Raw genomic sequence first — 13,925 nt, forward strand, 5'->3', positions numbered from 1 at the left:
AATTTTTTCATTGTGTTCACATATTAGATGGGAAAAGAATTACAGAGGGATTTATGGATATCTACTTTAGTTATCCTGTAAATCAGAATATACTGTCAATAGCCTTAAAAAAATGATTTTCGCCATGTTTTTTGGAATAAAATGTTATATAAATCAGGCTAGGAATAATATGTTTACAAATCCCTCTGTAAATGTCTTCATAATATAACTAGGTACAAGACTGGAAAGTTTGGTGTATATAGGTGCTACTGAAGTGAAGATTTCGTACTTGGAGTATGAGAGAAAGGTATGGAGTCAATATAGGGCCATATATATCTGCAAAATAAAACAATGTTTTGCAAAAAAAAAAATGTTTTGCAAAAAAAAAAAATGTTTTGCAAAAAAAAAATATGTTTTGCAAATAAAAATAGAGTATTGAGAAATTTTTTTGCTTTTTTGCAAGCAAAAAAATAATAATTGCAAAAGAAAAGTTAACCACTGAGAGAAAAAAAAAAGTTTAGCAAAGTAAAACTTCAGCAGCATTGACTTTGCAACACATATTTCCCTTTGCGCCGCTCCTTTAAATCCGCGTTTCAGTCATCCGTGCCTCTGCGGCGCAAGCTTTCCTTTGCGCTTCATTTTTCTTTGCGCCTCGCTTTGTGTCCCTGATTTGACGTGGGGGGAGGGGTCAAGAGGTTGGGGTGTGTACAAGAGACGAAGGCGCGTCCCTCTCGGAACGTCATCAGCGCGAGCCCCAGACTTTTTTTTATTGACATATTTATAGAACATTAACAAAAAAGGCATTAACTTCAGATTTTACAAACAAACCTGAGCGTACATACAGATATTACATCACAATATACATATTCTCATCAGCAGGCAAATAGAGCCCCAGACTATTATTGTCAATAATACATACCTGTGATCCATCACCCGTGCTGCGTTCCAGTCCAAAATAGTCATGCTCTTCACTCGCTAACTTCCCTTCATCTCGTTCACTCGGATGTACGTCATTGCGAGTGCCCACTACTGGCGGAAACTGCAATGGGCTGAACTGGAACGTCCTAAGCCCTTGATCACTTGGAATCAGCTGTGGAGTTGATTTATTATTTAATTTTTTTCCCTTTAATAATTTGTTTAATGCAGTATCCAAATGTTTATAGGTGTGTTTGGGTTGTTTTAAATTTAAAACATTATAATTAATATATCATAGAGTTGTCTGTGTGGTGGTGATTAGACGAGATATGTGGTGACGTCACAATCGTACTGCATTGTGGGACATATAGGTGCCTGAAGTGTACATTTGAAGCAGACTCGCTCCCTCGGTCAAAATCGAGGGAACGAGGGTCTGTCCATATAAACTTCCCTCGTCCACTTCACGAAGTGGAACGCACTTCAAATGGCGGCAGGGATTCCCCCAAGGGGAAGTGCTTAGGGAAGTTCGCAAGTGCGTGTCTAAAAGTGGACTGGAACGCAGCACAGCATGTCTCTGCTCCGCCATTTCGATCGATCCACTCGGTCTGGGGCTCGCGCTGATGACGTTCCGAGAGGGACGCGCCTTCGTCCCTTGTACACACCCCAACCTCTTGACCCCTCCCCCCACGTCAAATCAGGGACACAAAGCGAGGCGCAAAGAAAAATGATGCGCAAAGGAAAGCTTGCGCCGCAGAGGCACGGATGACTGAAACGCGGATTTAAAGGAGCGGCGCAAAGGGAAATATGTGTTGCAAAGTCAATGCTGCTGAAGTTTTACTTTGCTAAACTTTATTTTTTCTCTCAGTGGTTAACTTTTCTTTTGCAAATTTTTTTTTTTTTGCAAAAAAGCAAGAAAAATTCTCAATACTCTATTTTTATTTGCAAAACATATTTTTTTTTTTGCAAAACATATTTTTTTTTTTGCAAAACATATTTTTTGTTTGCAAAACATTGTTTTATTTTGCAGATATATATGGCCCTATATTGACTCCATAGTATGGTCATTTTGAGAAAACGGGCTTTAAAGATTTATCATCAGCCAATGAGATTGCGCATTCAGCCCTTTTACTTTCACGATTGGTTGCTGATAAAAAGGAAATTACCATATTTGGATCCGACAGCATTGTACAGGAGAGAGAGAGCTATCCAGACGTGCGTGTGATGACAGGAAGAAGACAGAGATCGCGGAGCAGCGGGAGGATTAAGAACGCCAACTTTTGTTGAATTTATGAGAAATCTACAGACGCGAACAGACAAAGTGTAGTAAAATAAAGACCTAAATGTGTATTTCAGACTTTTTTTCACCACAAGTCTGAAAGAAGACGTGTTATTGAAGACAAATATCCAAAAATCTCAAAATTGACCAGTAAAAAAAAAACGATGTTTTTGCCTGCCGTGTCTCGCCTTAATATAGAATTGAATAATATAAACAAATGTTTTTGTTTATTTTCCGTCACTGTTCAGAGCGTCTGACATCAAAGCAAATTTAAAAGTCCTAACTTCCTGCGTTTTTGAGGTTTGCGCAGAGAGAACGGTTAATCGTTTGCTCCTTCGAACCTATTTCAGGGAGTGCGTTCTCGAGACACCAGGCACTGTTTTGTGCGGATGGACGGCAGGAGCGCGTTAAGGGTTTTCCTGTTAGAACGGTGTTGTGATAGTGGCCCCTAAGTTAATAACTAATGATCTTCGCAACGGAAGTGAATCAATTAATCAAAACTAACTTTAGCTGGACAATAACTTTATCCTAGAGCTATAATTGTAAAGCCTTAACAATCTGTTATGGTAATTTCCTATTATCACTCTAAAGCTGCTTTAAAACAATCCATAGTGTTAAAAGCGCTATATAAATGAAGGTGACTTGACTTGACTTGACCTAAAATTGGATGCCATTTTACAAAAGAATTGGCTGACCTTAAAGCTGCAGTCGGTAGTTTTTCCTCTTTGTCGCCATCTCTGTTCGAAATCTGCAATTGCAGTTATTTGCGGAATTATCAACTTTACGTGGGTTGTGCCTCGGCACGACACAACGCGGATGAATCCAATGTTTTGAGGAGAATGTGCGGCTGTCAGTCACCACGCCTGGTGTGGATACTGTCATTCGGAATCACAGATTCTACTTTTTGAAAGTATGACCAACATAAGAATTTTCACTGGAAAATGTCATCTGAACAAGTAACATCCACTTTTGTTATCGCGCTGATTAAATCTAATGATCGCTTATCATATCACGTCCAATCGTGCAAATTATACTTTGTTCACAAATTGTTAATGTTAACAACCTCAGCATTGCGTGACTACATTTAATGTGTATTAGGGCTACCTGTAGTTCAATTTCTAATTGTCATACCAACAAATGAATATTCCTTAGAACTGATTCTCTTTGAAATACAAACACAGACGTATCTGTAATCAGATGCATATTTAAAACATGGAATATAATACATTTTTTACCTTTCAAAAGCCCTTCCGATAACTATCCTTATTTTTTCATGTGCCCAGTTGCAGTCGCTTTTTTTCTGTAGCCACTCTGAAGTCCGAAGTCTTTTGCATTTCCAATTGTCCCTAGTGATTGTCATTTGAACTTTTCTGGATCTGCCATCAAATTGATAAGTTTAATTATATCAAGTGCTGTGAGAAAAGGCTATAAATATCCACCTCCAGGCTCCAACATCCTTACTTACCTCAGCTTTTCTGGGTACTCAAAGCGATTTACATGGAAGGGGGAATCTAGCCTACTAGCCGGGACATCTTCTTTATGTGTACAGATAAGATGTAATGACGCAAAGACATGCTAAAATTTATCGTGGAAATCTGGAATTAAAAACATTATTACAAGCTTACCGTTTTGAATCGAGCTAAGGCAAGCAGATAATTTTGAACACCGACTGGTTATGTACTTGCTCAAAAAAAAAATTGCGGTAATTTTTAACCCAAAAATATTTTAATAAGCTTTAATATGACAAAATACTGAAAGCACATTTTCATTAAAAGACAAAAATTACTATTAAAACAAACATACAAACAAAAAAAACACCATTTTGTAATTCAAACTGACCATGTGTAAGGCACATTACATTGACCAAAACAACATCATGCCGATGCATCTGTCTTTTCCAGAAATGTTTTGGAAAGTGAACTGGACCTGGTGTTGAAAGGTGGAAAACAAAGGACCCGGAGACATCTTTGGCCTCTTGGCAATGTCAGCAAACACTCCAGTGAGCAGCCGACATCAAACATACACATCCTGGGGTTCGGACAGGTAATCTGTCTTCCCTGGACCTTCAAAGGGTCCGGTCAGGAAGCCCTGCCGTCCTGCCGGCTGGAGAGGCACGTTGGAGGCTGGGTACACAAACTGAAAGGCAAAGAGATGGATGTGTGGATTTTTGCAGAGCCCCGCAGTGCTGGAACTGGTCCGAATGAGAGAAACTGGGGGTTTCAATTAGTATCAGATGACATTGGCTGGTGGTGACAGGTAGGGTTAACCAGACTGGGTATTATAGGGCTGAAAGAGGGAACAGGGAGCACTCATCAAGGTCGAAAATGTCTGTGCGCATCACTGTGCTCCATAGAGGTGTGAAATTTCTGGATGTCTAAAGATCTGGGGTCTCATTTATAAAACTGTGCGTAGGATCCTTACTAAAAGTGTACGTGCACTCGAAAGCCAAAAATGGTGTACGGCAAAAAATATTCAGACTTATAAAACTTGTCGTACTTGCTCTGCAGCAGCAGCGTAACAGATCTAGTCCTTTGGTGTAATGAGTCTGTTGCTAAAGAGCATTTTTTGTCCAAGCAGAGTGTCATGCACAGGGATGGGATGCATTTTGCATAATAGCATGTAGTTTGGAGAGAATCTCCTCTCTGCTGTTATCTCAGTGGACTCAGACTGAAGCTTCCTTCCTTTAGTCAGCTTTGTCCATTCCTGTACAGAGCCACTTTGGCCATCTTGTAGTCATCCGCACAGTATCTGCAGCCAAAAAATGCCACATCCATACAGTTATCATAACAGTGAAAGCTGCAGTCCAGGGCACTCAATTCATACTAATTCAACCGTTTAGAAGCATCACAATGTATCCAGGCATCAAAGACAAGCGTGTGTGTTCTAAGAAGCATGAAATCAATTGCACACTACCTTCACTCTTGCACTGCCGTGGGAAAACAACACATGCTGAGATCTACGCTATTATGCTATTTACTTTTACAATTTGCTTTGAACAGACAGATGCATGATTTCCATGAGAGACTTTTACAGCTTCACCATCAGTCATAAATGAGTTTCAAACGGAAATGCACCCAAAACCACTTGAATATTGTGGCTTAAACAATGGTTCACGTACACTCTGGAATTTTCACAATTGGTGTGAGGGCAATCTAGCTTATTTTTCCAAATAAACACCATTTATAACATATTGTTTGCCTTTTATAATACATATATCATAAATGATGATCTTCCCAATTGTTCCATGAACATTTGAAGGCACTTTATCACTTTATCATTTCTATCAACACTATCAGTTTCTTAAAAGAAAAAAAATCTATAATGTATAAACTATTCTTTCACTATAGTTTCACTCGCTATTATCTCTATTAAAACCATGAAACGTTGTACTACCTCCTTAGCATGAATCACTTCTGTTGTTGTCCTCATTTGTAAGTCACTTTGGATTAAAGCATCTGGTAAATGAATACATGTAAATGTAAATTTAACCAAGGCTATAAAAAGCTTTCATACTACAGGAGCATGAAGTCTCTTTCATCAAATTCTTTTTCCTTGCTGTCGGGAAAAATGGTCTGATGAACGTTTCAACATTCTGATGATTAGTAACTCATTTTATTTGGGTAAGCTCGGCTATTGGGCCCTGTGGAGGTCAGGTCAAATCAATGACCTTGCTTGTTGATCAATGTGCTTGTTCATTCTTCCAATAAAACAATTGCTATTCTCAACCACAACATTTTTTCTTTTTAGTCCGAGAAATATTTTGTATATCTCTGAATCACTCATATTTGATCAGCACTAAAATCAGTGAAGTAATTCTCTATAAGCATCAGGCTTTAATGAAAAACAACTCAATGAGATCCAGCACTTTGCTTTCTTTTATTTGGTTGCATCTTTTCGTTTAGCCCTGAGGCATCTTTTCAAATTTGGAACACGTTTCAACTCAGATTTCAACGTACTATTTCACCCCCCATTTATTTCTGCAACCAACTCAATGCACCAAAGTACCATCACACGAATCGCCCTGAAGATAAGATCATTCTGTTATTGCATTGCCTTATTGAATCTTTCATTAGCAGTATTAAAGGGATAGTTCACCCAAAAATGAAAAATGTCATCATTTAAATCACCCTCATGACATTCCAAACCTCAAGTCATTTCTTCTTGCATAACACAAAAGCAAATGTTTAGTGTTTTTTTTTTTTTTTTTTTTTACAGTGAAAATTACTTTTAAAATAACTGTTTCTGTTCAGCAGTCGAAAGAAAGTCATACAGGTTTGTAATGACATGAGAGTGAGTAAATGTTGACAATTCTCATTTTTGGGTGAACTATCACTTTAAGATTGTTGCTGTGTTTGTGCACACACACATCACCCTTTGTTTTCCCTTTCCTCTCCAAACACTGAGCTCAGATTGATAGTGAACTGTCTGCGAACAGCTTTCCACCTCCCAGCGCAGTCCAGCCGACCTGCGGTGTGATCCGTTTGACTTGGACTTGCTCACTTCCCCTCTGAACAGGCAAAGAACCTCTCACAACCCTGCTTTTTTTTTTTTTTTTTTAGATCAGCTCACAAAATCTCAGAGTTACTACAGAACTACAGCTCCTCCTAAATCTGTGAACGCAGTGGTGTGGGCGGTCGGGGCACTGGGCTGGTTGGTGTGGGATGTGGCTAAGTGTGGTGGATGCTGGCAGGCTTTGCCGTGTCGGGGAGGAGAACTCGAGGGCCTGTGGTTTGGATAGCTGTTGATGAAATCAGAGAACCTCTGGCATCCAGTGCGCTCTCTCCCTCTCATTCCACGTCCAATTTTCTTTCTATCTCTCGGTCTCTTTGGTATACTTTTCAAGTCTGTGTTTCATAACCTGGTCTATCTCTCTCGCAGGGTCACAGACGGCCAACGTGATTCTGCTGCTCTGCCCACTGCATCAAAAAACCTGGACAAGAATATTGTTTTTGTCTCAGTAGTTCTCGTTTTCTTGTGTGTATGTGTGCGCTGTCTTCATTAGTTGTGCAAGAGTGAGGTACGTTCTGAAAAGCCATGAAACACATGGCTTAAAACACACCGCTCTGCTCTATTTACATATCAAGTTCAAAGTTCAAGTGGAAAACTCTTCATTCCCGAATATTTGGTCTAGCTAGCACAACTGGGATTATTTCACACTGCAATAAAGGCCTCTCTTCTGTTTGATATTAAACCATGTTTGTGTTTGAGCTGAGTCTTGGCTTCGTATCGATGTTGAAGTTTGTTTAATTATGCCTTGCATGTATATGTTTGTGTTCCTCTGTTGTGTCTTACGTGTATGGATCCAAATAAGTATTTTCCTGTGAAAACACTGAGCTAAAAGCTGACAGCATGACACTTACCGAGGTGTGAGGAAACATTTATTGGAATATACAATTTTTTGTAACTTCTTGGTAATGATTTCATGTAATGTAAGTGCTGAACTCCATTAATGAGAATGGCATATTTAATCTCAATGTGCATATCATATGTAAAATTGTTTACATCATTCTCTTATTTATTTAAACTGTTATTGTGAACATGCACTGTATTTTTTATTAAGACTCAATGAGGATTTAAAGTGGTTTTCCTTCATGCCATCAGTCTCTCAGCTTACCATCGGTGTCGCCAAGCTGCTTTGTCTCCAAAATGAGCGTACGCATGGCTCAGAGTATACATACAGGTGTGCACATTCTTCCGTCATGTTTGTTTTTAATAGATCACAACCTTTGCGTGGGAAGTGGCCACGTTTATAAATGAGACCCCTGGACGGTCAGGAGCAAGAGCCACCAATATAGGCTATGTATTATAAGCAAACTCATCAAAACGTGTTCCTGTTTCCAGTGCAGGGCATGAATAAAAGCATGAGTTATGAAAAGGTCAATAAATATATTATAACGATGGCTAACTAACTAACTAACCTCCCTCTCTCTAGCAGCAGCAGCATGTTTTCTTTAATTTTATGTTCAGAGCATTTAGCATAAGCAAGTCATACTTGCTTTGCAGCAGCAGCGTAGCAGATCTAGTCCTTGCTTGGTGTAATGAGTCTGTTGCTAAAGAGCATCTTTTGTCCAAGCAGAGTGTCATGCACAGGGATTGGATGCATTTTGCATAACAGCATGTAGTTTGGAGAGAATCTCCTCTCTGCTGTTATCTCAGTGGACTCAGACTGAAGCTTCCTTCCTTTAGTCAGCTTTGTCCATTCCTGTACAGAGCCACTTTGGCCATCTTGTAGTCATCCGCACAGTATCTGCAGCCAAAAAATGCCACATCCACATGCAGTTATCATAACAGTGAAAGCTGCAGTCCAGGGCACTCAATTCATACTAATTCAACCTATCTCTCTCGCAGGGTCACAGACGGCTAACGTGATTCTGCTGCTCTGCCCACTGCATCAAAAAACCTGGACAAGAATATTGTTTTTGTCTCAGTAGTTTCTCGTTTTCTTGTGTGTAGCCTATGTGTGCGCTGTCTTCATTAGTTGTGCAAGAGTGAGGTACGTTCTTAAAAGCGAGAATTAAATCCCTCTTTGTGTGTTTTGCAATGAAGTTTTGAGAGCTTTAGAGTGAGATTGCTTTGTGTATATTCAAAGGCATCATGGGAAGAGGCTATAGCCATGCCTAAACACTAACCCTCCTTATTAGACGGTGGCCTCTCGGGAGTAAAGAGAATGAGCTCGTCGAAAGAGTAGGTAATGTAATCTTCTCTGGCCAATAACCTCTCTAATAGACAATTGAAGTCTATTTTCTCATTTCCCTCTTTCTTCTCTATCTCACTAGCCTGACACCCCCCCCCTCCCCCCCCCTCCCCCCCTCCCCTCCCCCCCCCTCCCCCCCTCATTCTCACTTACAAAAACAAAATAACCTAATAAAATAAAAAATGCACTTTCTTTCTTCCTCCCTTTCTTGCTCACACCCACATACACAAACACTGTTTGTCCAACAATACAGCAGAAATCGTATCCACTAACCATATTTGGGCACATATTTGGTGTCAATATCAGCGTGAGCCGAAACAGGATGTTATGAACACGTTTGTGGCCACTGAATGAAAAATTACACTCCAATATATCATTCTCTTGGGCAAACATGAACCTCTGAACCAAGTATTGATCTGATCTCTTTTTCTTCTTGTGGCAGTGCTTGCAATTGACAGAATGATAGCAATTGATCAGAGTTTAGCAGAGGGGCAAAGACAACTGTTAGGAAAAGGTTAATGACAAATGTCTTTTCCCAGGCCAGTGCTCAATGTATATATATATATATATATATATATATATAATATGCACCTCCAAACATCCATTACATGTTGAGCCCATAGGCGCGTAATGTTTCTTTAAAAAGTGACATCGCCAACTACTGGACTGGCATGCATAATACAGCGTTTTTTGTCGTTTTCTCTGATCCTTGTGAACGGGGATCATTTTGACAACGTTGACGACGTCTGTACATGGAAAAAGCAATGGAAAAACGTTTTCATTTTTAGTACATTGTTGTCGTGTAAACATACACCAAGGCTGTTATGTAGCATATTTGCCACTTTAGATTGAGCGTCTATGCCCAATTTGCAGTGTAATGTTGGTTCTAGAGAAATAGCTTACCCACACACTTTACAATGCAAAAAGTTAAGCAAAAGTGCATTGTTTTCCATAAAAGTAACTTCTTTGAGGAATCATTTTAAAAGCAACATTCCCCAACACTCCAGTAATCTGTTTTATATTATATTGTACTTAATTTCCTTTCTCTATAAATAATCTTATTACATCCAGGACATTTGATTTGTTTGTTTTATGCAGGCACACAACGATTCTGTATGATATCATATAGGAACAACTTGTAGTCACTAAAACAATAGTAAATTGTCAGCTTGATCTCATTAAGCAGTCAGGAGACTTCGGCTGTAAACACGAGGACTCTTAAAGGCCGTGTTTACCCAGGCTCAAAGCCTTTCAGTACTCTTCTCAAGTCACGCTTTTCAGTTCAGGTGTTTTATGAGCCACCAAAGCAAATTTCATTATGAAGTGATAAAAGGCCTCTCACATTGTCTGTGTGATTTCTGAAAAGTAAATGGTTCACTGACTGACAACAAATGAAGACTTCACGCACAGCGACTAAGTATTGTGTGAGAGAACGGAAAGCTATTCAATGAACGTGAGCAGCATGTCTAAGCTGAAACACATGGCTTAAAACACACCGCTCTGCTCTATTTACATATCAAGTTCAAAGTTCAAGTGGAAAACTCTTCATTCCCGAATATTTGGTCTAGCTAGCACAACTGGGATTATTTCACACTGCAATAAAGGCCTCTCTGCCGTTTGGTATTAAACCATGAACATAGCGTGAGCATGTTTGTGTTTGAGCTGAGTCTTGGCTTCGTATCGATGTTGAAGTATGTTTAATTTTGCCTTGCATGTATATGTTTGTGTTCCTCTGTTGTGTCTTACGTGTATGGATCCAAATAAGTCTTTTCCTGTGAAAACACTGAGCTAAAAGCTGACAGCATGACACTTACCGAGGTGTGAGGAAAAATTTTTTGGGCGAAGTGGCTGTGTTCAACATGTCTGTTATGACAAAGCGCAGATTTATAGAGAGGCTCAAATTAAAAGAGCGATCTGTTTAACCCTGCACATAGACGAACGAGGTGACGAAAACGAGGAAGCATGACACGTCCTCGCAGTCATGCACTCTTTTAATGCTAAGCTGTGTTTATGAGCTGTCCCCGTCCAGACTGATTTATATTAAACACATACATACATAGACTAATACACACCTCTCCAATAGGTCTGACAGAAAAAGAGCATAGCTTTAAAGGGGGGAGGTTTGAAAGTTTCCTTCACTGTCTTGTCTGTTTTTATATCTCTTTCTTCATCTCCTGTCTTGTATAATTATCTCAGAGACAGATGCAGTGACCACAGAGAATATGAGAGCTCAGGTGCTGTGGCTAAGAATTATGATTAGTTGAGAGAGTGACAATATATCCATCTGTTGTTTGCGTTGACAATTCAATAAAAAATAAAATAAATAAATATAATTCACAAGTGCTGCAGGCAAAGGAATGCTTATACTGGTCATTTTGCCCTAAGAAAATAATTACTGTGATGGTACCGTGTTACATGATTAATCCAAGGTACTTGAAAGAATAGCATGCTTGACCATGGTGTCCAAAAAACATGGTATCCTAATACAAATATACTTTTTTTGTTAGTGTGAAATTCAGGCCTATTGTAATGAGACAAATGTCTATTTATTTGTTCAGTAAGACTGTAGAAGAAAATTGTTTCTTGGAAACAGACTCGGTCGAAGTAAAAAAAAAAAAAGAGAGAGAAAGAGACTATCTTCTTTTGTGTTGGGGAAAACTCTGACAACATTTTTTAAAAAGAAAAGAAAAAATGAAAAAAACATTAATGTCTGATAAGTGCTGCCACATATCCAGATGGCTCCAAACGGTCTCTCATTTGTGAAAGATCTCATGAGATTTTATTTTGGCTGAATTTATTGAAATGATAATGTCTATCTTGTGGCATTCACAAGCAGGTCATTCTCACGAAACGATGCAATTTGTGCCTGAAAATCAGTTTAGTTTTGTTTGTTTTTATTATTTGATTTGAAAAGGTTATTGCTGCACTCTCTATAAAATATTAACGACGATCACAAAGCAGCAAAAACACAGTTGTCTGTCCTGTTTTTGAGTGCTGAATATGGTTATGTTCATGCAGAGTTGGTTTTTTTACGAGAGTGACAAAAGCATTCTATATTTGAATTCACACCCATTTCGCGAATGAAAAACGCATTTTCGGTGAACGGAAACGAGGTGTTTCTGTCACGCAGACGTCACGCGGACGCCGCACACGTATGTTTGTTTTACCGGGAATTTAAGGAGTAAAGTAATTCTAATTCTTATTATACAGTGACTACTTGACAGAGAACAGGTTTCATGTGTGTTTGCAAACTTACGAAGACAGACAGTGATATTTAACCATTAAAATATCAAGTAAATAAGTATTGTGATACTTGGTGCCACAGTGACACTCTTGTCCCAAAAAGTATTGCTATACCACAATACTCAATATGTTGTCCCACGGTGAGTCATTTTTCCCTGTTGCGCCTACACAAAATTTGAGGGTTCCCCCACCTGCCAAATCCCACTTTAACCACTGGACACAGCTATGACCTGAGGGAAGGAACTGATGAACCCGTGTCATACCAGTTGTTGTAATAGTTTACAGGAAATATTTTCGCCACCATCTTTGATATTTACTTTAGTCATTATGGTGGTTACAGCTGGTATTTACAGGCTAGATGGTGAGAATAGAAAAAAAAAGGGTCTACATTAATTATTTGTTTAAACAGTAATTAATCGAATACTGCAGACCTATGTAAACTTGCGTGAAAAAATATGAAAATATGGTGCCAATCCCAAAAACTGAGATTGTAGCTCATATTGTCCAACCAAGCATTTTTGAAAACTTATAAAAAACATTTTTTTTTTTTTGCATAATTAATTTTATGATGAATAGAAAATGCAATTTGGCTGCTATTTTAATAAATAAATAAAAAGATCAACATTGATTTATTAATATAACACGGATTAATTATTTTAAAGTAAATTATTTAATTGTTACATTTATTTGGCATTACATTCCAAAACAAAGTTACATCCAAGAATGTAAGTATCCCGTTAATCAGTCATAAGGGACACAATGGACCACAAATGTCACTAGATTGAAAAGAAATGGTGTTTTGGCATTTGAGTTTTGAATGAATGAGTATATAATTAGTAAAGCCTATACTAGATCCAGACAGGATTACATCTGTGATTTGCTTCCTGTGTTTAATGACGATTTTCCATCCTGTTCTTCCTAACAGCATCAAAAGCCAAACTCATTACTGTTCCTTCTACATAGACATAATATTTTTACATTTATTTTTGGCATTACATGAATACTACAGCCTGCAAGGCTCAAAAATGTTGTTTGTTTAGTTTAGTACACTTAAAAACAGCTGGCTGAAACTCCAGGGGCTTGATTTCCACCCGCTAATGAAGTCCTGAACGAATGTATACTGTTTTTGGTAATTCTCTAGTGAAAATAAATGTTACTTCAAGAATGTATGAATCCAGCCATGAAGCTGAAGTGTTAGTGTGACATTTTTCGGCTAATTTGTATGTGAGATCGGAAGAGAAGGTCACGGATGGAAAGCTAAGCATTGTCTCCCACTCTCAATTCCCGTTTTAATTAGTGCAGTTAAATACTCAACCCTACATGCAGGTCTCTTTATACAATGCAGAATATAATTGTCCTTGTTTCAATATGAACTCAGTCTTTTTGTTTGCCCTCCTGCTCTGGATATTTGATCAAATGGTGTGTATCGTGAGCTCACTCTCATTGGCTATGTCATCCCAGGAATGTGTATTTTTGGAGCAGCCAACACAGGGAATAACAGCCATATCTCCGCCTTCTGCCTGGGTATTATAGATAGCCCTCATTGTGTGAGTGTGTGTGTGTTTAAGTGGCTAAAGAAAGCTGATTCGATTTCCTTCTCTTCTGCTCAGTATCTTAATTGTTAAGAAAATAGATTAAACGCAAATGTTTTAAATGATTTCCTCAGCTAAGATAGTTAGTTGTGTATAATTTAAGAAAAACTTTAACATGTCTATCAGAGCCATTTAACCATTTATGTTTCTAGTAGTTTTCAGTAATACTTAAGGTCCCATTAGTTAACATTTAGTTAACATTAACTAACAACGAGCAATACATTTG

The 13,925-nt window shown here is 38.5% G+C and overlaps 1 long non-coding RNA gene across 1 annotated transcript in view; it reads right to left on the reverse strand.

Moving 5' to 3' along the window:
- Nucleotides 1-1,959: 1,959 nt before the first annotated feature.
- Nucleotides 1,960-13,925, reverse strand: part of LOC309501586 — a 460,649-nt gene continuing 448,683 nt past the window's right edge. Inside the window, exon 3 of the long non-coding RNA XR_014206939.1 lies at nt 1,960-2,358. This is a non-coding gene — a long non-coding RNA (uncharacterized lncRNA). The remainder of the gene's footprint in view (nt 2,359-13,925) is intronic.

The sequence above is a fragment of the Leuciscus leuciscus genome (genome assembly GCF_965113295.1).
Source record: "Leuciscus leuciscus genome assembly, chromosome: 6".
NCBI lineage: Eukaryota > Metazoa > Chordata > Actinopteri > Cypriniformes > Leuciscidae > Leuciscus > Leuciscus leuciscus.